Source organism: Megalopta genalis, chromosome 4 (genome assembly GCF_051020955.1).
Source record: "Megalopta genalis isolate 19385.01 chromosome 4, iyMegGena1_principal, whole genome shotgun sequence".
Classification (NCBI taxonomy): domain Eukaryota; kingdom Metazoa; phylum Arthropoda; class Insecta; order Hymenoptera; family Halictidae; genus Megalopta; species Megalopta genalis.
The window spans coordinates 2,509,614-2,537,073 of NC_135016.1; the positions used below are offsets into that span (position 1 = coordinate 2,509,614).

Sequence of the window (27,460 nt, forward strand, 5' to 3'; positions counted from 1 at the left end):
GTCGTCTGCGTACGGGACGCCGACTTTATTCCTCTCGAGTCGCGGCGGTTCAGATAGAACGTGTCTTTGTCGTACTGTGTACCACGCTCTGTGATTCCTTGAACAATTCTTTGTGCTCCATTAGAGAGACAATAATCGGCCCCGAATGTCTACTGTTCGCAAATTATTACAGCAACGTAAAGATTTGTGCTAAGAAGCTAAATAGTGTTGTGATCATCGAGAATCTTATTGTCATTCATTCCTGTATCGATTTTGGCAATAGAATGTTAATAGAATAAATAATAATTCGTGCATCTTTTGAGACATTAAGTCGTGTCACACGTGATGTACAGTAGAGACTCCCATATTCGAACATTCATTTTTACAATATTCTGGCACTCAAATCTAATCATTGTATGCATCCCAATATAAATATTGTATCTAATCACTGTATTATTTAGATGTATTATCATCTAGTAGAGAACTAGATTTATTATATTATATTATATTAAATATTATATTATATATTATATTATATATATTATATTATAGAACTAAATTTTTTAGACAACGTAACGTTTCGGTATCAGAATATTAGAAAAATAAACCTTAAGGTGGAAGAGTCTCTGCGATATTTATATTCTCAAAATGAAATGACAAGCGACGATAAACCAGTTCAAATATCGACTCGCACCATTTTTCTGCTAAAAAACTGAAACGTCGAGCAACTTACCCGACGCTGTTCTCCTAAGTCCAACTGGAAGTCGATGCACGCTTTGGTCGCGTGCAAAGATTATTGTCTTGCTTGCGAGTCCTCGAGATCCAAAGCCCTGAAACGAGAGCGAGAAGACAACCCGTCAGAAGAACAATGGAAACGCGAAGGAACACGGTAAAATATTTTGAAAATGTTTCACGATGACGGGAGGGGTACGCGATCCGCGGATATATTTGTAAGAAAAATATTGCGATGGTAAATCAGAGGGCAGCAACGAGCAATTCCGAGCGGTGACAGAGAGGCGTCGGAGGAAAAACCCCGGTCGGATTGGAAAATAAAATATATTCCCATCCACACTCGCGGCACGATAGTAGCATAAAATGTCACGCGCCGTTTCATTCTTAAGATTTAAGCGGTCATAAACTTTAGATAGGATATCCGCCACTGCAACCCGCATACGGAGCACGCGGCAATATCGCGGAATCTTACATTTCCTAGCGTGTACACATAATCTCGGGCATCCATCATATATAGGCTTGCACGAACGCTGCTGCATTATTTCCTTCTTCTTTTTTTTTGCAACAATTTTTCATAGGAACGAGCGAAAATCCTGAACCCCTTCGAAATAATCTGCCCTTTAACTAACGGAAAATAATTAGTTCCATATAAAATCGCAATTTAGCAAGATGAAAAATTGCAAGCGATTATTCTCTCCTTCGATAATAACCGACTAAATAATGACAAATTCAGTAAAGATCGTATTTTTACTATTTTATACACCAGCTAAGAATAAAATGCGATGAACGGTTCATCAAAAATTAGATCAACGCATCTATTCGCACATTGTGTTACAAGGCCTACCAAGATATATCAAATATTTTCAAGAAAATTACCGTACCAGTACTTTTTCTTAAATTAATAAAACGTTCAATATTTCTCACGTTTAAGAGGGGTTCCATAACGCGGATCGTTACGATTACGATCGCTTCTCCGCGCTCGCGAAGTTCCAGATTAAATCGTCGCGATAAGTAGGGCTGCATTTTAGTGTCAATTTCTATTTACGCGTCCATAGCGCGCGGATTAACAGACAACAATGTAAATAACAGCGACGATCTTTTTATGAAACTCGATATAAAATAAATGTCACGTAAAGAACGTGGCTCGGGGCGTATAGCCTCGTTCTAAAGCCTCGCTTTGATGTTCTTGTAATGGAAATTTTACGACGCTACAATAAGAATTTTTATACCGCCCCGGCGTAACAAGATCTTTCACTTTTAATAATAATCCGTCGCGCCAGAACACCAGAAGAAGCATGCATAAATAGAAATCCTTTTGTAGCTGCACTTCGGCTCGCGGATTCATTCGCGCGCCCCTCGACTACGTCGCAATCCCAATGGAAAACGCGAGAGAAAAACCTTAAAATTCGATACGCAACATTTCGATTACGATTGCGCGCGACAGATACGCGAAACGACTGCTCCGAACGAATGGCTAAAATGCCTAAAACACGAAAATCGATCGTTCGGAAGCCGCGAATTATTAGCACGTCCGCTGGCTATACCGTCGCGCCACGATTTATGATCAATCGTGTTCGAAGCGATTTCGCGGCGACAACTCAATTTCTAAGGTGCCGGCCCCGACGTCACGATTACAGCACACCCAGCGCATCGCAAAGCACCTAAAACTGTAATAGCCGACATTTCCTGGCGGCGCTGTGTTAATAGCGACGAGCCGGCTTATTGCCGGCAACAGCTTTCTCATCGGGCGAAATAAGTGTCCTAATAGTTCGGGGCCGTAGTTGGCGCCTTATAAAAGAGCGAAACAAGCGCCGGGACACATTCGACTTGTCCATAAACACCGATACCGTTATCGGGAGCAGAACCTCCATCCGGTTGGCCATTTTCTTGATGCTCGGTTCGCCACTTAGCGTTTCTGCCGCTCCGTATTACCCGGCTCCGTTAATGCTCGCAGATACATGGGCGCTTCGTTCGCCGGGCCGCGCCGGGTACACCGTGTTCGCAGTATTGTTTCGCGAGTCCGCGTTGCTTTGTCGAGAAATCCTGTTACCCGCGCATTTAGTCCCAGGGCTCCGCCAGCACTTTCTTTCTTCCCATTTCCGAAGCGGCTTCGTTGCTTCGGATTTTCAACCCTTGTTCCGTTGTAATTGAACCAGCGCAGCGTACCGCCGCGCCGCGCCGTTTCCGCGACGCTGCGTTTTGAATAACGATTCGAGATATCGTGCCACCGCGTCGGATCACCGAGTCTCGATGCCGCGATTGCTCAGGAGAACGTGCAATTATCGAATAAGTGGATGTTAGCTATCTATTTGCTTATGAAGCGGTTACGTATGTGATAGGATTTCTTGTGAGCGGATTTGCCAGTTCAAGAAATTATAAAATCGCTAATGCTGATAATAACAATAATTAATAATGCTATTAATTAATACTGATTAATAGTAATACTATTAATGATAATACTAATTAATAGTAATACCATTAATAATAATACTAACAATTATTGCTAATTAATAGTAATACTACTAATAATAATACTAACAATTATTGGTAATTAATAGTAATACTATTAATAATAATACTAATAATAAACTAAAGTAATAAAACTAATACAAATAAATATTACTAATAATACTAAAAATAATAATACTAATAATATCACTAATAGTTATAATATCACCGACCTAATAAAATTAATAATATTAGTGACAATATTCCCCCTTGACTATCAATTAGCGAGTCCTGCTCTCTATTATAGCAATCGCCATACCACAAATCGCCGTATCACAAAGAAAAACCGAAAATTAGGTGCACACTGGAATCGTATAAATTAAATAAACCACCACCGAAGGAAATAAAATTAATTCAATTATTCAATCGTACTTGTAAAGTATTTCTTGCACGGGAGTGTATTTAGACGTAACATTGAAATGGGAATAATGGTAAGGATTACTGTTCTTATATTATAGTTACCTGGAAGCCGCGTAAAATGTTTTATGAAAGCGGTAATTCGCGGCAACATCTCTGCCGGGTGCTCATAAATTGCGAACGGGAAGCACGTGCATTTTTTCGGTTAAGAAATAGAGGAAGGCGATCGGTTGCCATTGCACGACTCCTGGAATTATACTCGGAATTCCCATATTATTGCTTCCCCAATGACCTACACAACCTGCATTATCGATATTCATCGATCACATTACCGTTAGCGGTACCTCTATGGGAAACTGACCCGTAAAACCGCGATGCACGCCAGAAATGGGAAAATTTCTCTACCCGAGGTAAGTACCTCCGGACATTGTAGAAAATTTACAGAGTAGAGGCTGCCTTCCGGCGCGATTTAGATTTATTATCAGCGACACTGTTTCTCGCTTTAAATAACGGAGCCACGTCGTTTCGTCTTCGATAAAGAAAAATACTAATGAATTTGAACACAACGTTCAATTACTCCTACAAATTAATGTCGCAAGAATTTATTTAATTCTTGAAGCAGCCAGTGACGGAGAAGAAACTATAAAATATCGTGCAACTAATTATAAACTTAGACGTCCTCGAACTATAAATCGACAAATGTATTTTAATGTAGTTCAATTATATCGAATTAATTATATTAAAGTATTATATTATAGTAATTATAGTGATTTAATTATATTAAATTACAGACGTAAATTACGTTATCCGTGAGAAGTAATGTTTGTTACGATTACAATGAAATAAATTGAATAAACAAATTCTGTACACATCTACGGTACCAAGTAAAATCAACAAATAGCAAAAATTCGTGAATCCGTTATCTCGGACAGCAAACTTCGCGGATAACGCGAAACTGCGCCGGCACCAAAGAACCGGCGTCATTAACAATGTAAAAACAGAAGAACAAAACGAATAACAGCCTACTCGAATCACGCGATAATAACGTTCTAAATTCGGTCTCGCCGGTGCATTCGCCATCCATTAATGAACGCCCGCAGTCTAGACGTCAATTACGAGTTTCTTCCAGCAGCGGCTCGCATAAAATTAGTTCCATCGAATCCTTAATTAAGGGAAGCGGCGATTCGGAGGAGATCCTATAGCAACGGTTTTATTTTTACCGGGTCTCGCGTGCTTTTCACACGGGGGAACCGCGAGGATCCCGCGGTTCGTGTACGAACTGTCCCTCGAATTAGCAGTTAAATTCTAGCGGGCCGCCCTCCGCTCCTCCTCGCCGTCCACCGGCGAACAGGTAAACCCGACCGAAGAAGCAAACAAATTCTTCTATAATCTCGCGGACGGTAAAAAAGTCACGGCTCTATCGTAAAGCTCGAACCGCATCGTAATCCCGAAACAGCTTCTCGGTGCGCGCATCCATCGTGATCCAGCCTGGCATGGCACGGCACGCAGCGGCCTGCCACTTCCAAGCTTTCTCGCCGAGCCATTTTCGCCGTGAAATTATAAACGTCGGTGTGCGCATGCATTTTATACGAGGCCGCGCGAAACTGCAGTTACTTGATCCGCGAGCTTGCTTAAGGGATGCGACTCGCGCGAGCGACGACGAGCGAGCGAGCGCGCGTGCGGCGGGCCCGCAATTTTTCATTACGCGCGGCCAAAGAAAAACAAAAATAGACGAACCCGAGGGAGAAAGAAAGGCGGAAAGAATAATGGCACAAACGGCTCGCTACGCGAAATCAAGAAGGCCACGGTCGGCCCGCCGGAATTGCTTCCGCGTGTCGCGCGCGCGCGCGCCGCTCGCCGCGCGTCGAGAGCAACCATAATCCCCGATGCGTCTGCTTTTCTCTCGCGCTCTACACCCTATCTCTGCCTCCCCCCTCGTCCCTCTACCGCCGCCCTTTCTCTGTTATTATTGTGTCCTACGGGCCAGGCAAGTTTCGGAATTTCAGGTGCTTCGTCGTCCGTGCCGTTTAATATCCGTAACGGCGGATTCAAAGGCCTCCTCCTTTCGGGCTGAGCAGCCGACGCGATGCACGCCGGAACGAGACACCTATTCTCGCGAGCATCGTCGGCCAATCGTCGAGATTTCATACGACACGAGTAAGGTAAATTCTACCTAATCGCGACGCTCAGCTTGGAAATAAAAATATGGACAATTTGGGGTTTTTATCGCGGCTCGTTTTCGTAGTTGTTGACAATCGGTTAACTATGAAAATATATATCTATATATATTTATATCTATTTATATATATAGATATATATTTTCATAGTTATATATATATATATATATATATAATAATAATAATAATATATAATATAATATAATGATATATTAATAATATATTATCAATAATAATAATATATATAATAATATATTAATAATATATATATATATATTAAATATAAATATCTATGTATAATCGTGGACTGAAACCGCATAAAAACTATACAATGGCTCTGCGCGCGCGTATCCAAATCGGCCGGGGAGTTTTGTCCCTCGCGTGTTGTCCGCCGATCCGCTGGATTCTGGTTTCAAGACGACGACTTGCAGAGGTCCAGGATCTGGGCTCCCGATGCCAGACGACCTGTCCCAAACAGTTCGAGGATAGTCGATCCCTGTTGGGACTGTTACGACATCGTGGTAGCACATCCAGGATCACGGCCTCCCGGGTGCCATGCGTCTCCGACGGAGATCGACGATTATACATATATTTATCATCGTTACCGCACTTAGGGACAATTATATGAGTCGAAGTTTTGTGGCCTCGACCTTTAGTCTGCAGTTGCATCCATTCTCCTTGCGTTGCTATGGAGCAACGCTATGGAGCTGTTGCTGCTTTCGCTGGGCTCCCGGACAGTCGCAGATTCGTCGTCGAATTTCGACGACTTTGCGTGGGTAACAAAGGAGCGGAGGAAAGGAAAGGGTGCGCCGTTTCGTCCTGGATCCGCTAGAGGACTCGTCGGTAAGGCTTTCCAAAGCTTTAGGGCGCGGAGATATTGGGATACTGCGAAACGCAGACGTCCAGAAATGTAAGAAGCGACAGGAGGAGAATCGCGGGCGAGAAATTTCTCGTTAAAAATTGATCGAATTCCGCGGCATCGCCGCGACCGTCGCGGTTGCTCATCGATTATTTTCTGCTCGCCGGTGTTTTTGCCGTCGGCACCCTCGCTCCTCCTTTCGATCCGATACATCGGAATTCTCTTGTCCGCTCCTGGCCGCCGGTTCGCGCCGCGGGAAGCGTTTCAAAGCGGATTTCGCGGAGCGTGGCCGCGCTCGAACGTGATCCCAGCAATTTGTCGCAGCGGCGCGGCGCGTTCATCGCGGCAAATCAAACCGATTAAGAGCACCCGTGGATAGCCGTGCGAGCACCCGGGGCTCCGATCCCGCCAAACCGGTTCCACGGTAACGGTGCAAAGCCCGGTCTTTTTTCCAGCTTTCGCGGGCCCGCCGGATTTTGCGGTCCTTCCAGATCCTTTGCCAGCCGAGAGAAAGGCAACGAAGGTCCTGAATAAAATGCTGTTAACGTTCCTGTGCTCCACGAGTCCTGTTCCAACCTTTACGCGTGCATTTCGTTAACCCTTTCAAAGATAATGCCGCACACGCGCGCGCGCGCTTACCTTTCGTTTTTATCGCACAAGGAACTTTATCTTTCTGGCTCCACGCGTCGGCGTTATTTATTTTTCGACTGATATTCGAATCGTTTCGACTGTTGATACCTGCTTGATTAATTGCGTGCAGAGTAATTACAAGACTCATGAGAATCGTAAGTCTAACGAAAGTGTCCTTTCTCTCTTAATAATTCGACAGAGTTGTGCACAGCGTAAAAAAATACTCCTTTAATGTCTCCACATTTTTTTATTCGAACCAGTCATTTTTCATGCGAATTCGTAGAATGTCGAGTCTAATAATTGCAGAGAAATAAAAATCGTTCTACTTGTCTCTAGGCTTGTCTCCGAATGCGTAACTATAATTAATAGCAAGTGCGAGTCGCGTAACAATGCAACGCCGCGTATGCAATAAATATAAACCGTTCTCAATTATAAAACGATGCAAGAACGAACGATTCGTTTCATTTCACGCATTCGATCGGGAATTCCTGTAGCAGAGTTTCTGCACGGATTATGGTAGCCGCCTCGAATTGAGATTCCAAGAAAGCAATCGATTTGGTTCGCCCGCGGATAAAACCGCAAAGCGGAGAAGGTAAAGGCAAAAACAGGATTATCGAAGAACATTCGGATCTCCCGCCTACGTTTTAGTTTTAAAGGCTCGTGGGATGGATCTGATCGACCGTGGAAAATCCGTTTTCCCGCGCCTTCCACGCGATTTCGCTAATACTATTTGCGAGTTCAACGATGCTTCTCGCGAGAGGTGGAACATCTTCCGGCCGACATTATTCCAGGAATAAGAGGAGGCCTCGCCGCGTGCGTGGCCGCAATTCAATGGGGATTATTTCTGAATTTTGAAAGCCTGCTTTATCTAAGCAGTCTCGCCTAGTTGAGCGAATAATGCGGTTATTTACAATTTACCTTTTTTGGTTACCGCTTTCAAAAAGTCTCCGTCGGCAACTATACTATCTTATTGTGCCTGTTCAATGAATATCAGAACACCAGATATTTTAATCCGGAATCTGGTTTTCCTCCTTTTTCTATAATTTCTATAATAGAAATAAAATATAATAGAAAGAAAAATAGAATAAATCGGCACCGATGCTACGAATTTCTATTCATATTCATTCAAAGCGTCGCCTTTCTGCATCGATTTTCAGGAAGCTCGAGGTTATACACGAATTGCATCGCTGCCGCGAATAACTTCGAACAGATTCGGAACAATAGTATATCGTTATTGAAAAATCATTTTAATCTTTCCAGCAGCTTCGATTATTCCCATCTGCTTTCGTATTAAATATTACAAAATTCGCGGCATAAATTAGAACGGTTCGCGTTCGCGTTTCGACAATTTATACAAAGAGGATCGTAATCGGCGCGAAATTTTCTTATTAACATGCCGCGCGCGAGCGCGCTGGTACGAGGACGATCGAGCCACTCGATAAAAATGATGCAGCAGGTATTCGAGCACGACCAAAAAACTCGGTCGTTACGGATCCACGGCGGAATTTACCGAGCGGATTAACTTAATGGGTTAAACGTGTAGACGCGGATTCGAGCACGGGAGGAAGATCGACGATAAACCGAATGTGTCGTGTTCTAGTAGACTCGCGCGTATATCGTGCCGCGCCGTAGGGGATAAAAGATCGTTTTCAGATTCGGCAAGATGCATCGGCGCCACGATAAACCCGCCACGCGATTCTACCGCGAATCAAACGGGAAATCGTTTCTGCTTCCGATGGTATCAGCCGGAAGCTGAAATAACGCGCGATTTTCAAAATTTTCCGAACGTTTCCAAATATTTCAATTCCAAATTATTCAACGATTTCCTCTGTTCGGACTTCGACGAATCCTTGACAGGAAAAATAAAAATGCATTCTTTGTCCGTTGTAGAATCTGTTCGGAATATCAGTTCCTAATATAAGTAACAATAATATAGTAATAATATAGTATAATAATATAGTATAATCTAGTAACTAATATATAGAATATCAGTTCGGTGAGACTATTCGATTCAACGGTAACAATAACAGTAACAGTAATTAGCAGTAATTAATATAGACATTCTAGATTATAATATTCTGATATTATAAGATAATCTGACAAAATGATATCACTGCATAAAAAAAGGCAGGAGATTAAAATTCATTCCACGTTTTCCATCCAATTCGTTCTACTTTCGCGTACATCCAAAATATTAGATTTACAATTATACTCTAGTCCTATGAAACGCATCGGCAGCATTTCATTTCGGTAAAAAAAACAACGTTTCACCGGAGCCTGTTGTTTGCCAAACGCGCATTTCAGCGAGCAACAAACGCGTGCCGCGTGGGTCTAAATTTGAGCCGCAATCGTTTCCGGTGAATTCCGCGCGCGAAACAAAACGCCGCTGTAACTCCCATAATTTCTCCGTTATTTTCGCGCAACGGAGATCCAGCGATCGCACAGTTCGTTGCGGTATTTTTTCGTAGGAACGCGTTGCCCGATAAGCTCGCAATTTCTATCAGGATTCCGAAGACAGCCGCGATCGCGGCGAGTGCGTTTCCGTGTCCGGAAAAAACGGAACGAGCGAAGTGGGTTATGCGAATGTTACCGTCGATCGCAGACGTCCGACGAGAGTAATGCGGTACAGGAAACGAATAAACCGGCGGATCTCTTAATCAAAGCCGAGCCCTAAATTGGCCGCTTCTCGCGTTCATTTCGGGGCAAACATTATTAACGGGGGGCCGTGTTTCGGCCGTTTGCACGCAAAAACCCGATTCGTTTGATACCCGCCCGAGTGCGACTGCCGCGGAAACTGGCCGCTTCGACGCTGGGAACACAGGAACAAACCGAAGCCGGCCGCGTTGTTACCCCTTTACCAAATTGAAAGTCGGTAAATCGAACCGATCGTCTCGAGCGTAATAAACGAACACAGCCCTTCCGACCGAGCGATCACGCAATTTCCGGGGCTTGAAAAATTCTAGGCTCTCGATTTCAATTCCACGGTAATCTGAACGCGCAAGGAAATCCCGTGTGTTACAGTTTAATTAGCGGGCCACCTGGATCGCGTTACGATTCCTCTCTCTATGTGTATACGAAATGGTAGAATGGATGGATAGACGACCGCGTATACGAAAACGTTGCTTTTCACGGTCGTTACCCACCCTCTCTGTAATTGGATTCTCATTAAAAGGAAGAAGGAGGCCCCGCGATTTTCCAACGGAAAGAAGAAATACGCGGCGAAGATGAATCGCAGGCGAATCTTACGGAACCTTCTTCGGTCGGCGGGATTCGTTACCGATGTCGTTGTAAAGTTAAAGTAAACGCGACTCGCGGACACGCGATTGCTGAATTAAATCGAAAGCAGCGTGCGTGGAAGATTTACTGCGATCGATCGATCGGTGATAAGGATAAAATCACGCGAGTCGCAAAAATAATATTTAATTATATACGAAAGAAGAAATTACACAGACGCTCGGATTGTGCACAAAAATGGACAATTCGGGGAAAAAACTTTAGATCGGACTCTTTAGATTGGAAAAGCAAACGGGAAACCGCGTCCTTTTCCCAAACAATTAAATCGGGGCGCGGTCCAATTTGATTCGCGAGCGATGCGAGCTTATCCCGTCAAAGAAGCTCAAGACACCGAGGACAAAACGGCGCGGCGCGGCGCGATGCTGACGGAGATCTTTGGGCTTTGTGTCCTTAATTAGCGCGACTGTCCTTTGTTAGGTCTGGCACGCGGATCGGAGATGAAAGCGCGCGTACCGCGTCAGCGGTAAATAGCGATCGGGCCGATTACTCGGGATGGATTAAAATGCATTCCCATGGAAAATCGCGGGGCCGTTTTACGAGATACTCGGTCGGCTGTCGGCGTTTTACGGGCGGCTATACGGACTGTACGAGCGACCGTACGAGCGACTGTACGAACGACTGTACGGACGACTGTACGGACGACTGTGCAGCTGACTATACAGCTGACTATACAGCTGACTATACGGGCGGGCTATGCAGCCGGCGCGAAATGACGAAGAGCCGATAAGGGTCGCAAGAACGACGGTGTCGTTATTATTAAATAAGGCGTGGCGAAAGAGGCGGCGCTGGTAGTCAACGGTTATCACGGCGGACAACGGAGGGGGGCAGGGGGGATCATGCATAATTCAGCGAAAACTTCGACCCCCGTGGGATTGTAGCCGAGAGAGAGAAGAGACAGTGTCGATGTGTTCCGGCGAGTCGAGCCGCGCCAAGCCGAGCCGAGCCGCGGAGTAACGGCACTCTGTCCTTTGGTTCGTGTCACGAGCTCTCCTCTTCGCAATCTTTACTCAGCCATTAAACGTCGAACAACTTTTTACGATATTCCTGGAAGCCCGATCTCGTCCCGTGATTCCTAATTTGTTGCGTCCCGGCAGCGCTCGCTGTTTTTCATCGACGATTCGCGGTACACCCTCGGTCGTCCGAACAGATCGGGCAACTTGGCTGTTCGGATGACAGAAAGGTCACTTGATTGCGATCAAGTTTCGATGCGATAGAATGTAGTGCATTACATATTCACGGTACGGTAAATTCTTTCTAATTGTTCATTAGTTTGTAGGGAAAAAATGGACAATTTGGGAAGTGGAGGTACGATTATTCGAGCCTCGCGGCTCATTTTTATAATTGTCGATTGTGAACGGTTATAAAGACGAGCTGCTCCTCTTTGTAAATTGTGCATTTTTGTATACAAGCTGAAGGAAAATTGGAGAGTATTTACTATGCGTGTTTCCTTCTCTCACATCGGACAATTTGGGAAGAAGAGATACGATAAATTCGAGCCTCGCGGTTTATTTTTATAGTTACGAATTGTCAACGACTATAAAAACGAGCTGCAAGCTCGAATAATCGTATCTGCTCCTCCAAAATTATCCATTTCAGTGGACGATGTGAGCGTCAGTAAGGGAGACATTACTGTAATTTCGAAAAGAGAAATTATGGCAATCGCCGGCGGATATACGGACTCGCATAAAGATGAATAGCGAAATGAAATCGGCTTCCGTCGATGCCGCTCGAAGAGTAATGAAATGCAAATAGAGTTCGAATGAAGGAGGACATAAATAAGGTGCATAAAACATGTAGGTACACATAACTCTGCGGCGCTCTTGTTGTATCTTCGATCGGGTTTGCATTTCGTGTTTGCACTTAAATATGTGCGCCGCACATATTTACAAGCGATCCGGTAAACAAAAACGTGGAATCATCGTCGTCGGTGTGGTGGTGGACGTTCGAAAGGGGACTTGTTTCGCGACGAGAGAGAGAGAGAGAGAGAGAGAGAGAGAGAGAGAGAGAGAGAGAAACTCGAGTTCGTGGAAAATTTAAAGCGAAGGAGTTCCGTTCCGACGACAATTCCGCGGATTATTTTCATTTCGACGGAAATCTCCGCCGACTATTTTCACGGCGGACTCTGTCTCTTTTGTGCTCGAAAAAGAAGAAACAAAAAAAAGTCCCAGTCGAATCTATTCGAATACACAGCGGCGAGAATGAACTTTCGGAGGTCCGGCGAAGACTGTCGCGGCGTGACGGAAAGCGACGCTTCGAATTCTCCGGATATTTTTGCGCATTCTTCGGAGCCGAGAGAAGAGCCCCAGGCTGAAATTCCGAGGGAAGTGGATAATAGGTTTCCGGTGGGTAAAACGTTAAGGCCGCCGGGGCCGGGGCCGGGTTACGTGGGACGAGTAGACCGTCGCGCGATAACATTAGTCGTAAACTAATGGGGTCGCCCTGGCCGCGGCCGAAAAACAGCACGGCCGGGAATTAGCCGTAACGATAGAGTCATTGAAACGTCAGAAACTGTTCGGAAACAATGAGACAGCGGGCTGGGTGACGGGGCCGACGTTGCAACGGCCGCTTACCCCGAGGACAATGAAGTTTATGCGGCGCCGAGTGCCGTTATCTTACGACGACGCGGAGGATTAAGTTTCAAGCACCACCGACGGAGCTTGCACTTCTCGCCTGCTTATGGCGAACGCTCTGGAGCGTATTCGCATCCGCGCGTAATTCTCCGGCCCGTCCTCCGTTTCCCTTTCGTGGATATTGTTGTCGACGCGATAAGAACCGGTGTACTACCGCGGCGTTCGCGCTACCCCCGACCACCTTTTTCCGTTCCCGCGTTCTAATTAGCATTTCCAGAAAACTTTTTGTTCGTTTGCCCTGTACCGAGCACCGCGTTACTTCCGTTAACCGGAAGAACAATCTGTTTCGACGATTGCGCTGATCGACGGATTCTCGATCTTTACCGCTCGCGGAATGTTCTCGGGTCGTTCGACAAAAATTCGTATTTATCCGCGAAACGATGGATACAGCTCCCAAGAGTAATTCGAAATTAGTCCGGTCGATTTTACGAAACAGAAAGCGTTCGTTTTGAGCGTAATTGTCATCGGGTCTCGAAAAATAGAGCAAAGAAATACCGCCGTGAAAAAATTGTAAAATTTTCCAATATCGTACGCATTCGCTCATTGTAATTTGTCCGTTTCAAAGGAATTTTTACCATGCGAAATTTTGCAAAAATATGCATTCCAATTATAATAATATTCTACCGATCGCGCCATCTCCTTTTATAAAATGTAAAAGGGATACGTATCGACGCGAGAAAGTTTTCGGAATCATTCAACGAAGTTAATGCAATTTTCTTCGCGTAAAAATTGAAAACCAAGACGACCGTCAGACATCCGCGACGCGGCGAGGAAGACCGTGCAAACGGAAAAATGGAAGACGCAGCCTCCGCGGCGCGGGTGCTCGACGATAAATTTCGGAAAATCTAACGCCCTCAAGCGGGCTTCGCTTCTGATTTCTCGAGCACAATTCGAGGCAGGTGGCCTCTGAAAAATGCGACGTTGTACAAGATATACGCCGGCGGAAGCGATTTTATTTTGCCGGGGAACCAGCGTTCATAAATTGACGGTAAAGTTGAGAAATTGTAATGGAGAGCCGGCGCGGCGCTCGAATGAATGATGGCGCGCGTCGCCGCGAAAAAGATAGAAGAAGGCTTCGGGAACGACCGTTGATTAATGCCCTATCACGGTGACGTAAGAAGCCAGACAGAACACGAAGCCATCAGGATTTAAAACGACTGAACCGGAACAAAAGATAAGGAGGAGGACACGAATGTTTGAAGGATCCGCGATTACCGTCGTCCGGAAATCACGCCGGCGGAAACCTCGGAGGAAGGCGGCCTGGAAAAAGCATCGATGAAAATTCCTGTTTACGGGCGCGCTCGCGCGCGTACAAGCCAAAGGGAAAATCCTCCTCTTTTCGAGAAAACGGGGCGGGAAACGCGGTGATTAATGAGGCCCCGTATCGCGCGACCAATACATACGCTCCGGCTCGCGATTCCCGAGTTCCGAGAGCGTCGTTAATCATTATCGGACACCTGTGTTTTTCCGTTTTAAGCCACTACGCCGGCTTTTCCACCCGACCATCCCAGGAAATCGTCCTCGTGAATACTACTATGACCATTCTTAGCTTCGCCATTCGGCTGCCGATCGTTCCGTACTTATGGCGTTTCGATCGAGAAACTATTAGAAGACACGGGACCGTAAACGGTTGACGCGTGACTCAATTATTCTTGAGAACAAATTTAAGAAACCGTGTAACTTGACTAGAAAGAAGCAACTGAAAAATATGTCAATGTAGATACAGGTTGACCCTGACGTACATCAAAATTATGTGTGAAAATTGTCTGTCGAAATTGACTGCCAAAATTCTAGCTATCATAATTGTCTGTCAAAATTATGCCTATCATAACTGATCCCGTTATTGTAATAGTTATAATATTGTTGCGAATCACTCCGTTTCTCTCGCGTCGCGGCATTTTGTTAACAATAAAGAATATAAACTATAATACAACTCGATACAATTATATTTCGAACCTTTCAATTTGAAATATTACCCGTTCGTCTATTGGTAACACTCTTCCGTGGCAACCCCTATCTTCCACTATTTTTTTAAGGAGTTGCTCGCAACAGGACAGTTTCACATTGCAGCGACTTGATTTGGACAAGTCCTCGTAACAATATTATAACAATTGGCACAGTTATTAAAAACGACAGAGCCGCAGAAAAATATTGATATTGAATTTATTCGGCAACGATTACTATCAGAATGAATAATGTCAGAACGAACAAACATATCGGAATAAATAATATCGGAATAAATACAATCGGAACGAAATCCAATCTCGGCAGATTTCGCGAACGACAAACGAATCGCAAAAACGAATCGTATTAATTGGTCGACGGGGTATTGGTGGTATTGTATCACGGCCGCGATCCGTCACCGCGACGTCGGCCAAGAGATCGCGGGAGAATTCTCGACGGTGATATCCGTTCCCGGTGAAATTAGACGAGGGAAAGGTAACAAGGGAAAAGACGAATGACCCTGGCGAATGAAGCCGGAGGGCCGCGGTGCTCGGCTGGACCCAAGGGTAAAATTTGCATCGCGGATCTCTCTCTCCTTTCGTTGTTCTTTCGCTGTTCCCGGGGCTCGCGCTCGTTTTATTCCGCCGCGACTGCGGAAAGCCGCGAGACGGAAAGTTTATAATCGGCCGGGACCCCTCAAGGAACACATCATCCGCTCGTTTCATCCTCCGGAAGACGGATAACCGGTTGAAAAAATATATGCCGGAACCCGGGCGAGACATTCTCCTAACGCGCCTCTGCCTGTTACAAATCGATTCTGCGTTGCTTGGCTTCTACTGCTCTTCGTTGCGTGCGCCTGATTTTATCCTTTGCACGATGCTAGACTGCAGATTTTATGTGAATTTATCATAAAAATGAGGAGATCGAATGTATAAAGATTAACGGTGCAGCGATCGCTAGACTTTATAGATTTCTGACAAAAAAGATTGCCAACCAATCAAAATTATAAAAGGAAAGAATTAATATCGATCTGATTCCTGTTCCTCGCAATTACCGTGGCGCATTTATATTTCGCACGGAAGTCCGCGATCTACTTATCGCTGCGCCAATATCTGTTATAATCCGCATCACGTTTATTGCACGGATGTGCATCATCGCAGCCGTAGAAGACGGTGGCTACGCGTTCGGGCGGCGTAACGACGTTGTAACTCGCAACGGTTACAGCGGAACGAAACGTTTTAGAACGACGGAGTTTCGTAACAGAGTTTTAATCGGTCGGCTATCATGCGGGATTAATAAAGCATGCGCGCGCCTTATCAAACATTTACGGCTCGCATCAGGACATCGAAGCAATAAATTGGCAAACCATTCCTCGGGTTTACGGGTACCATAAAACGGAAGAGACGCGGCGAAAAAGAGAAACAGAAACAGGCGTTGCGCGTCGGGCCGCGTCGTAAAAGATGGAATCGCGTTTAAAGGGTTCGATCCGGCCGTGGATAAAACGCTGCGCCGTAACGAAATGGAACGTTTTCGCGTCGCGCCGCGTCGCCGAAAACGCAGCCACCACGGATATCATTCCCCGTCGCAATTTAAACGGATGCGAAAGTTACGAGACATTGTTGCAGATGAGGCTTGCTGAATTTATACAACGGCAGATTTTATTTCTGGAACTCTATTACCGCGATACGGAACGCTCGCGCGCGCATTCGTGTTCACCGCCACGGACTTGTTTCGAGGAAGCTGGGACTAGAATGAAAATTGTTCCGGTCAGAATAGAGCGAAAGCGTTTCTAATAGGTCCAGCGTGGAATATTTCTAACGGTCGTCGTTATAGATCCGCGGATTTTATGCGTTTACAGCAGAAATGGCTGCAAAAATATTGTTACGTTATTCTCGACTTCTTACGATTATGAAAAGTGGAATGACATTTTTATCTAATTCGTGTTCCATAAAATGAACTTCGACTGTTCTTATTTTGCATAAAGACCCGCAGTCTAATTATTAACCCTTTGCACTCGAGTGATGAGTCCGAGGCACCACTGAAATTATTGTATCACGTTTTAATATCACTTTTATATATAATCGAAATTTAGATTATAAATATTATTAAAAGCATAACTGTTCTACAAAGCAGGAGACTCAATTTCGCGTGCATAAAATGCACTTTGTCGTATAAAATGGAATTACTGTAAGTCGGAAAAATTATTCTAGATTTACTGTTAAAAAGGCTTCGAGTGCAAAGGGTTAAACGATGTCAAAAAAGACGGAACAATGATTTATGCCAGTTTTCTAATCAACGATTAGTTTCGTACTGCCAATAGAAAATTTTCAATTGTTATCGCGCGCACGGTTTCTGACGGACGAAGGTTCGAATACGCGGTCTCTTCTTGTTCCAGGAAATAAACCGGCGCACGAAGTTCCGATGCAGGTATCATTTCATTGCGAGTTCGATACCCTCCGCTGGAAGGACGTAAAATCCGGAGTTTAGCTATTATTGCGGATCTAAAAACTTCCATAAATTGCTGTTACGGCGTCGTTCTGGAAAGTTTCAAACGCGCTGCATTCGTAGGTACTGTTGTTTCGCTGTTTGTTTTAGTAATGAGAAACAGGGCAGGAAGACGCGGGACTACTAGAGATCTCACAGCTTAATACCTATTTATGACACTAATTAAGCGGGATGCGCAGCTCCTGCGCGCCGACATTGATCTCGCAAATTTTCACACGAAGCAAGCGTTCGATGCATTTTCGAATGAATAAATCCTCCTTGGAAGTATAATAACGAACAGAAAAATGTTGTTAATTAAATAAGCTTTTCAACGCTACGAGCAACCCACGTGTTCACTTTCTAACTAAATTATTCTTTTGTATTTATATCCTACAATCGAAGGGAAATCTAGCCCGCTTGATAAATAAATATATAGTAATAGTAATAACGATAAAAATAACGATATTACTATATGATTTTTATATATAAAAATAGCATAATTTCTGCACTTTTCGTCCATGTTATCGTCTCGAATTTAATTACGTTTCATGTATTATAAATTGGTATTAGAATCGTGTAATTGCAGGAGAAATTGTGCTTGGAAAACCGCGAAAGCACGCGAAAGTATTCCCAATTTCGCGGTGACGGACTCCGGCGGAGGAGGAAAATGATATTTCGGTTGCGCCCCACGTGAAAATTCATAACTCCTAACCGGGGAAGGGTGAAATGGTCGACGAAGTCGCCGAATCGACGCCGACGTGTTTGCAAATGTTCGACGCGCTGCGGAGAAAAATTGCCCGTTTCATTGTCCGCCATTTCTCTGCCGGCGAACTATCCTGTCATCCGCCCACCTACGACTGCAATCGCTTCAATCGCGGCTAGTATGTTTTCGCTTGTCCCCGATTCTTCGCGAGCGCGCAGTTACGCCGCTTAATTAGTTGCTGGACTCGATTCTCGAACTCGCTTCTCCATTTGTTACTCCCCCGTGCGAATGGCATTTTTAAATCAAACTTCTCATTCTCGATTTCGTAACGAATAAAGGTCGTTTCGGAGAAGCTGTGTTCGCGAACGGGAAAGCAGAATGTTCGCCCTTTAAAACCTGTCCGATCAGAACACGTTGCGCGATCTTTTCGCGGAAAGCTGCCGGGGTTCGAAGGTCGACGCTTTTTCCCCCATAGTAATTCAGCGACGTATTAATCTCGCGAGGCAGTACATTTTAATGGAGGCACAATGTTACATCGTTACAGCGCGCCGGTAAATATGAAATATTCGAGAGATATTCGAACAAACGAACAACTAGTATTTCACTCGTGTTGCCGATAAACTACATGATCAAGAAAAGTTTGAATTTGTTTCCAATGCATAAAATTACAGTCGCGAGAGTAATGGCAGGAAATAAATCTCTTACGATCTCAATCCATTCGGAAAAGTGTTATTTATAGCACGCTATTCGTTTTGTCGAGCTTCATCATCAATTCTCAAGTTTCCGTTCAATTCTTCCTTTTATTCCCGCCGCCGAAACGGTATAGAAGAAAATCGCAGGAGATGTGTGCGCGCACGTGTGCGTGCGTGTGTGTGCGCGCGCGTTCGCAGCAGCATTATTTTAATTTCGAACACCGGAACAATAACTCACGAACCAATCGTTTCCCAGCAAAACTAACGCGGCGTCCAAGTATTTTCGCGGCCATTTCGCAGGATATGTTTCAAATTGTTGTCGCCTGTACAGATTTATCGATGCTCCGGGTGAATCCGTACCGATACAAAGTGTGCATCAATCGCAGCGAATAATCTGTAACAATAAAAACAGGAGACGAAATATCGCGCCGGTCCGCCGCCCCGTTTTAACGAGGATTTAATCGCGAAAATATCCGTTCGAACGACCGAGAATCATTTTTCCGTTCGCGCGACGACGTCATTACAGGACCCGTTTAATTTTTCGCTGGAACTTTGCATTCCGAATCAACGACGTTCCCCGTTCCTTTAGCCGTATTTAACATTCGATTAATTCCGCTCGCGTTCCCTCCACTCCGTGCCACGCGCGCGCGCGCGTATATGCGGAGTTCGTTGTATACCCAACTAATTGATTTTTATATGCGCGTGTCTCCGACCAATTTGTTTGCCTCGCCGAATCAAACCCGTTCCATATTATTGCTTCGTAATATTTACATTTATAGGAGAAGCGATGCGCGGCGTGTTGTGTTTGCTATTCTTCAACGGCGCTTATCAAACTCGGGGCGAAACAATCGTAGCAAAATTCGAAATCCTGGAAATGCAAACATCGGCAATTTTCGCAACGGCCTCGGAAGGATATCAAAATTGTACGTTCCGTTGAATACTTCGGAGCTGTGTTTGCAGTGTACCGTAAATAAATAAAAAAAAAGGTAGCCATTCTTTGATTCGTCGGCCACCATCGAATTCCATTCGACGCTGAATCAAATGCATAATTAAGTAGCATGTACAGGACGCAATAGTATAATTATTTATTAAATTGTTACGTACGCGAACGAACGAGATTTTCATTGCGATACGAGCACGAATGCAATAATCCCGATCCTTAATTTGTTTCAACGTAAATACGATATTAGAATAAACATTGGCCTGGGGAAAAATTGATTTCTGAAATAGTAAATGGACTATCAATATTTTGATCCTCTCGAGTTTTTTGAAATAATGGTTACACAGGGTAGTATCGCTTCAAATATATTATTTATCAATCCCGCGTGTATTACGCGCGAAGATAAAAATATTTATAAAATATTCTCCCAAGCTCTTTGCAATAAGGCAGCTCGAGTGAAATTATTTTCTCACCATGCTCTATTCTAAATTAAAAAGAGCTTTCTTTCGAGCGATCGTCCGAAGAGAAATCCTTAATGAAAGATCGATCGGATCGATCGGATCGACCCAACGGCTGCGAATATTGGACAGTCTCCGACAGGACAATGTTCCAAGAAAATCGAAAAAGAGGGAGGAACACGTGCAAACGGGTTCGTGAGAGAAAAACCGTGCGCAGTCTAGCCTCGGTAGATTAAGCTCGGTGTCTGAAAAAGAAAAATCGGGAGATGGGGGGGGGGGGAGTGAAGGAAAAACAGTGTCGAACAAGCCGGTACAAGCAGATTTTCCCCAGCGTCTCTCGCGCCGCGAAACTCGTTTCGCGCGAAAATGGCTATCGAAAAAGCGGGGCAAGAAACGGTTCGTCATCCGTGGAACGAGATTGCCGATGAAACGTAACATCGTTACGTCCCAACGGTAACATTTATCGCGGCGGAATGTAAATGCACGATCGGCCGGATAAATGCATTTGTCGATGCATCCATCGCGACGGTTTTTGTCGCGGCTGCGCTCGCTTCCGTTCACCCCCGGATTAGAATCGATGCGCCCCGCCGGCTGACAATGATCGCTACGGCGCTTCAATTTGTTCTTCCTTTGTCTAGTTTTCGTTTAACATAGAGAAACGCTCGCACAGTCTACGACGGTACGGCAAATGACGAGCCAGTATGGCCGCCGTTTGCCTTCGAATTTCTATGCAAATCCGAGTGATTTTCGCATTTTCTAATTTCATTGTTGGAACGAGAAGAGAATTATTAGCCATTGTTCGTACTAGCTTTCATTAGAAAACGTTGGTGAAAGAATATTTTATGATGATTTTGTGGGATTCGATGAGAGCTCGTCGCTGTGCTATATTTATCTGTAACAAAAGAATTGTTTAAATCGACGAGATTCGATATACAGTAAATTCTCTCTAATTGACGCGTTTTTGTAGTTGTTGAAAATCGGTAACTATAAGAATGAACCGCAAGGCTCGAACAATCGTATCTCCTCTTCCCAAATTGTCCATTTTTGAGTGCAGTCTGAGCGTCGATTGGGGAAATATTACTGTATTTCTGTAGCACTGTTTCTAAATCAAATCTCGCTACCAAATAGAAAAATAAATTAATTTAACCGAATGTCCGACAATTTAACAAAATGCTTCGGTTAACGACGAAATAAATATCGCTATCGTCTGGCGAGAAGCTGCCGTAAATGAAATTCTTTTTCGCGTGTCTTTCGCGGTCCGCCGTAGCCGCGGCTCGTTAAATTGATTTAACGTGCGTCGGTAATGACTTGTTTAGTTTATTGGACGCCGAGCAAGCCATGTGAATGAAACTGTAACAAATAACAGTCATAACAGGGCCGCCCGGCCCCCCGGGTTCGTGCGATGTTAAGCGTCGCGTGACATCGATGCGCGGGCACGAAAACGTAAATTGCAAATGCCTAACCGCAAAAACGGGAATTCCACGGTCGTGATGCATCGGACCATGAAACATTCATTGTACACGGAAACCAGATATTAGTCGGCATCGATGTGCCGGTGGCCACGCACAAAGTGTTGCACGCGGAGATACGTCCCGTCCGTCAGGACAATTTCGCGAAACATACCGATGAAGTATGACCGCGCGGATCAATTCGCGGAAATATGCTGGTCGAGTAACTGGGAGGATTGTTGCAGACATGGTGCATTAGGAGCCGTCCGTTGCGCGAAGGTATGCTCGTGCCGATGAATATTCACGCCGTGATTTGCAAAGTTGCGATCATTTATTACCAGTTCGTTCGGGTCCGAGTAAATATTATCGTAATATCGCAAGTTGAAGGTATCGTAGAAATATCGGTGCAACTTCGCTACGTAAATTAATCGCTTAATTTCTTGATTCCTGAACCGGACGGTGATGCGCTTAAAATTTCAATTAACGAGTCGAATGATTCTAAAATTGAGTCTAAAATTTCTGTGCAGTTCCGATGAATTTATATAACGATTATATAACGATCTGATCGAAATCGTTGAAACAGTGCGAGCTGTATTTATCGAAAACACTGTTGCATTTAACGAGACCGAAACGGAAGTGCTGGGAACGGTTCGCGCGTCGAGAAAAGCTGATCTAAAGCGCGGCAATAAAGTTGAGCCTATTATTACTGGCACTTCGATAAGACAATATTAATTTACAACAATTATAACTTTGGAATAATGTTATCGTCGCAGAACGCAGCCTCTATTTCCGGGAATTGCAAGCTTGAGCTATGTGGCCGTTGCAAAGTAGTAGTCCGAACAGCATGGAAGTAGAACATCCACGCTCGGCAACATGTAATATACATATGTATAACCTAAATGCTCGAATTCGTGAGAAGCACGACGTTCATTCAATTTGGTCCAGGATGATCGACGTTTTCACAAAAAAAGCCGTTTGGAAGGTTTCAAACTTGTCGAACCGGTAAATTTCGAAAACATCCTTAATTTTCTTGAAAACAGATAATAATAGAAGATCTTCATTACTAACTTTTTATTGGAATAATAGAGTACGATGACGAGCTCGAAGTAGAGCATAAAGTATAATTTATGCATACAGGGTATGCAAAATTTGTAAGATCGAAGAACTCGAATGAAATCCTTCTTCGTTCGCCAAATATTTAAATAGTACAGCAAGCTCGTTCCAATTTCCCTCGTTCTCGATACTTTTTAACTATCGCATCAAATAAGCGCGCGATCAAATACTTATTCGCAATGTGTTTCCCACGATCATCGATTATTTGGTTAAATTAAATCCCCGTTTGTACTTTCAAATTGAAACTTTCATTCGAGACCATTATTCTCTGAGCGAAATTGTTTTTCCTCGATCGACCGTTCAACGTTTTCTATCATTTAATTTATCGTCCCATTAAAGTTTATAATTACATTGCGCGAAGTCAGATGTAACGAGATTAACTTCGGAACGGTATCACATCCGACTTAAAATTAAAAACTGAATAAAGTGAAGAATAGAATAGGAGGCATCTGAAATGAATTACGTCAACGACATTGCAACGATAACAGCCTCCGTTGTTATCGGACTACCAAACCCGAGACCTCGCAATTAACAGAGACCTCGGATGTTGGAGCGGCTGTGCGTCAAAGCAGGGATCCGATTGCAATTTTAAGTTGAGCAAGAACGAGATGGGGTCGGGAACAGTTCTGTGTATGTATGTATGTATGTATGTACATACACAGAGCCGTGGAGATTCATTCTATCGGCGTCGATATCGCGGTTCCCGGCCCGGCCCGACCAGACGCGGCCCGACGCGGCCCGACGCGGCCGGCGTTCGTCGAAGGTTCGCGATAAAATCAAAGCGAAATCCCCTGAAAATCGCGCGCGGAGGAAAAGCCGCGCATCCTCCGGATCGCGTTTTGACGCTCCGCTCGAGTGGAAGAACCTACCGGAGTTTTTGCGGTGCTGGCTCCATTCGGCTGAGCTGGCAGAACCAATCATCTCCCGGACCGTCGGGCCCGGCCCGGACTCGCCTCGCGATACGAATCTTCTCGGCTTGTAAGCTTCGTGTCCCGGATACGTGTAAGAGTAACTTCGGATGAACGGAGTAATAAGAAACGATATCGCGTGTCGCCGCGCTCGAACACGGCACTCCATTCGCGGCCTACGATCATTTTCCGGTTGAACTTCGCAGAACTTCCGTGTAACACGTTGCTCTGTAAATTTACCCGATTTTTACGCGACTTTCGGTATGCTCGCGGTCCAGGCGCCGTTTCCGCGACGAGGTGATCGAGGAAGGAACTCGATCTTCAGGAAGATCTCGAGATAACGGAATTCGAAGTTAGGGCAGGATCATCGAGATCAAGTTGAGGATCATCGAGACTCTGGATCATGTCAAATGTATACTATTTACTGTCCATTAACTCTCGAACAACGAGTCATCTTCGCGATTGTTCTAAACTGTTTTTTTTAGACATTTTTTATGGACTTATTAGCCTTTCTGTTGTTCTTAATTTAAGAGCAATTTACTTCATTTAACGTCCGAAAATAAAGTAATTGTGTGAACGATTGAAATACTCTGGGTCAAAGTGACCCGGCGTCCGGCGGTCGAGGGTCAAGGAAACTAACAATTAAACAGCCGAATCGACGCAAATAAAGTGTTCGATGCAATATTAGATTCACAAAAAGATCCCATTAATTTTCCCATTTTGTAATTTCTTGATATCTTTGAAAATCGAAGGCTAAGTAAAATAATTTTATTTACTTTAAATATGGAATAATTAATAAGTAGAATGAATTAGTCGACCGATGTATGCGCATATCTCAGGACTATCCGCAAGAAAAGCTGCAGGACCGTTCCGATTGCAGCGTGCAGCAGGATGCAGCAGTTGCCCAATTACAAGCTCGCTAGCCAAAAATCGTCCGCTGCACAGCCAATTAACCTTCGCTCCGAAAGTCGCCAGTTCCAGCCGCGGTTCCCGTTAAACCATGTACAAATAACCGGGCCGTTCTAATCAACGAGTACGCGACTCCATTAAAACTTCGCGAATTTCCGACGGGAACGGGGACAACGGAAGAAGGGCCCCGCGGACGGGCCAAGATTCGCGAGCAGATTAACCTCTCGCCGGATTAGCGGAGGCCCGCGGATTCGGATTCGGGTCGAAGGGATTATTGTACGACGACTTAATACGTCGTCGACCGTGAATTTTCTCGTTGCAGTAATTTCTCTCGGAAATGTTCGGAGGTCGGAATTGAAACCGGCGGATCTGGGAATACTAAGACACGGTTCTTCGGGCTTCGCGGCTCGTTTTTATAGAAACTCGGCGCGGTTGGCAGAAAGTGACTTAACTCTTTTATTTGTAATTTTTTGCCACGATTCGAAGGCAATTCGGAGGCCACGTGACACACGGGCGCGTCACATGGGCGCAGGACTGACCCAGAGAAATTCGCAGCAACCCGAAATTCGACGTTTCCGGGAGAAATTATCGCATCTCGGACCCGCGAAAAGGAAGACGAAGAATTCGCGTGGGCGACGGCGCGCCGATGACGGCGGCGGAAAAAAACGCGTCAACGTGTCCGGGAAAACGGGAGACGAGATTTATTGGATGAAATGCAAATTGAATCGTAGTTAGCGAGAACGCCGAGAAACGACGACGCGAGAGTAAATCGTGCTCCTCCTATTCCAACGTTCTCTCCCCACTCGCCTACTCGCCTCCTCGCCTACTCTCGCCGCGACCGGATCTCCCCCGGCATTCTGCTCGAGCTGCCGATAATTCGCACATAAATTCACGACAAATTGAAATAAAAACTGGGTCGATCGAGATGCAATTTGCCGGGATCCACTCGGCATTACGAAAAAGAAAAGGGAAATAGGAGAACACCGAGGGGAGCGTTGGGCGGCTGGGTGGAGCTAGAACGCGGAGGGATTGTTTAGTAAACGGAAACCAATCACGCCGCCGGTAATTCCCTTCTCGCGTATTAATTACGCGGACCTCAGTAGTTCCCGCGATCGGATAAACTGCCGCGCGACCGGTGATAATTGCCGGCTTAATTGGCGAAAATTATTTTCTTCCCGGGGCCGGTTGTTGCCGTCCGCGATTCTGGGGTGCCGAGGCTGTTCGGTCGAAGATCGTGTAAACGTTTTACCGCGGCGACGACGGTCCAGATTAGAGAAGCCGATTTATGACCAATCGGAGGCGAGATCATTTGGCTGCATAGCACACAAACAAGTTGTATAGCAGATGCATAGGAGACAGACTTAAGAATAATAATAAGAAACTATGATGAACTGTTAATTTTAGCGATATTTTTAGCACAAGTAATCATAACATTTACAAAAAATCAATCTACACTGATATCCCAATCTATCAGGAAATCCATCCTACTAGTCTCAGTAACTGGTCCAAAATTTTGCTATCGACCCAAGTGGACCAGTTACTGAGACTAGTAGGATGGATTTCCGGACAGATCAAAAAATCTCGAAAATCAATTCCACTAGTCTCAGTAACTGGTTGAAGCAACTTTTTTTCCTTAGCGATCAACTTAGGAGATCTCATATAATTAACGTAAGCAACGGCATTCGTGCCTCGTTATGTAACAATATGTTAAAAAGATATTGTCGAATCTCGGCAATTCGTCGCGTGTTCTTAAAAACGAGAGCGCAACGAGGGTAAAAACGGCGGAGACAAACGCGGCACACTGGAGGCGCACGGTAACGCAAACCCTCTAACAACATTTCCATTCACCGTCGCGATTTACACCGCTATAAACATGATCTCCCGGTAACAAAATCCCGAGCGTATTAACCAGTTTGTCTAACCGAGAGGCGTCCACTTTCATTCGGTTCGGCCGCAAGTGCCCGGCCAGCGGCGGTTTAAACACCGGCGGAACAGAGAGCTTATTGTGCTACGGCAGACATTCGCAAAAACCGAAATTACTATATCGTTGCCCGCAAATCCTCGGCGGAACAGTACTTTCCGCTCTCGCTGGCCGGGAGCCGGGGTCCCTTTATGCCGTCGTCGTCCGGCTGACACAACTTGAAATCCTTTCGCAGTGTCCTTTACGGGCCGCGCACGCTTAAGCGAAACATCGCGGACTGTTAATACTTTTAATACCGCGGCCGGCCGGGTTCGCAACACTCTTCTCTCATTGTGCGATTTTAAACATAACCGAGGGAGCGGCTCGTAAAACTCTTAATTTCGCGTAATGCCCGGCCAGGGCCGGGAACAGGGCCGGGCATTTTTATGAAGCCAGAAGTGGCCGTTAAGAGAGCCGGACCGAGGCGCGAGGGCTGCGCCGCCGAACCCCGGTCACAGAGCCAAAGGTTATGTCACGGCCGAAACGAAAAACCTTTTCTCTGATAAAAGCTGATTCGCGAGCGACCGCCGGCGAGCCAGGACTCCCTTTTGTCCTAGGAGAGACAAGCGGCGGAATTAGAACCGCGCTCTTAGCGCTCTTTGACAAGCTCGGCTCGCGCATACTCTCGGCTCCAACCGGTTCCTTCCTCTGAAATGATCACGCTAACCCCGGGGCTTCTGTATTTTTTATGGCGACTTCGTTTATGGTCGCGGGGTTCGCAGCCGGTTGTCGGAG

At 45.1% G+C, this 27,460-nt stretch overlaps 1 protein-coding gene across 8 annotated transcripts in view; it reads right to left on the reverse strand.

Moving 5' to 3' along the window:
- Pgant9 (polypeptide N-acetylgalactosaminyltransferase 9) overlaps positions 1–27,460 on the reverse strand; it is a 285,663-nt gene that overhangs the window by 152,152 nt on the left and 106,051 nt on the right. For 7 of the 8 annotated variants that reach the window (XM_033467572.2, XM_033467569.2, XM_076521049.1 and 4 more), the window contains one exon: positions 713–809. The exons of the other annotated variant lie outside the window; for it this stretch is intronic. The gene's annotated coding sequence lies outside the window, so the exon portion shown is untranslated. The remainder of the gene's footprint in view (positions 1–712; positions 810–27,460) is intronic. 8 annotated transcript variants of the gene reach the window in all.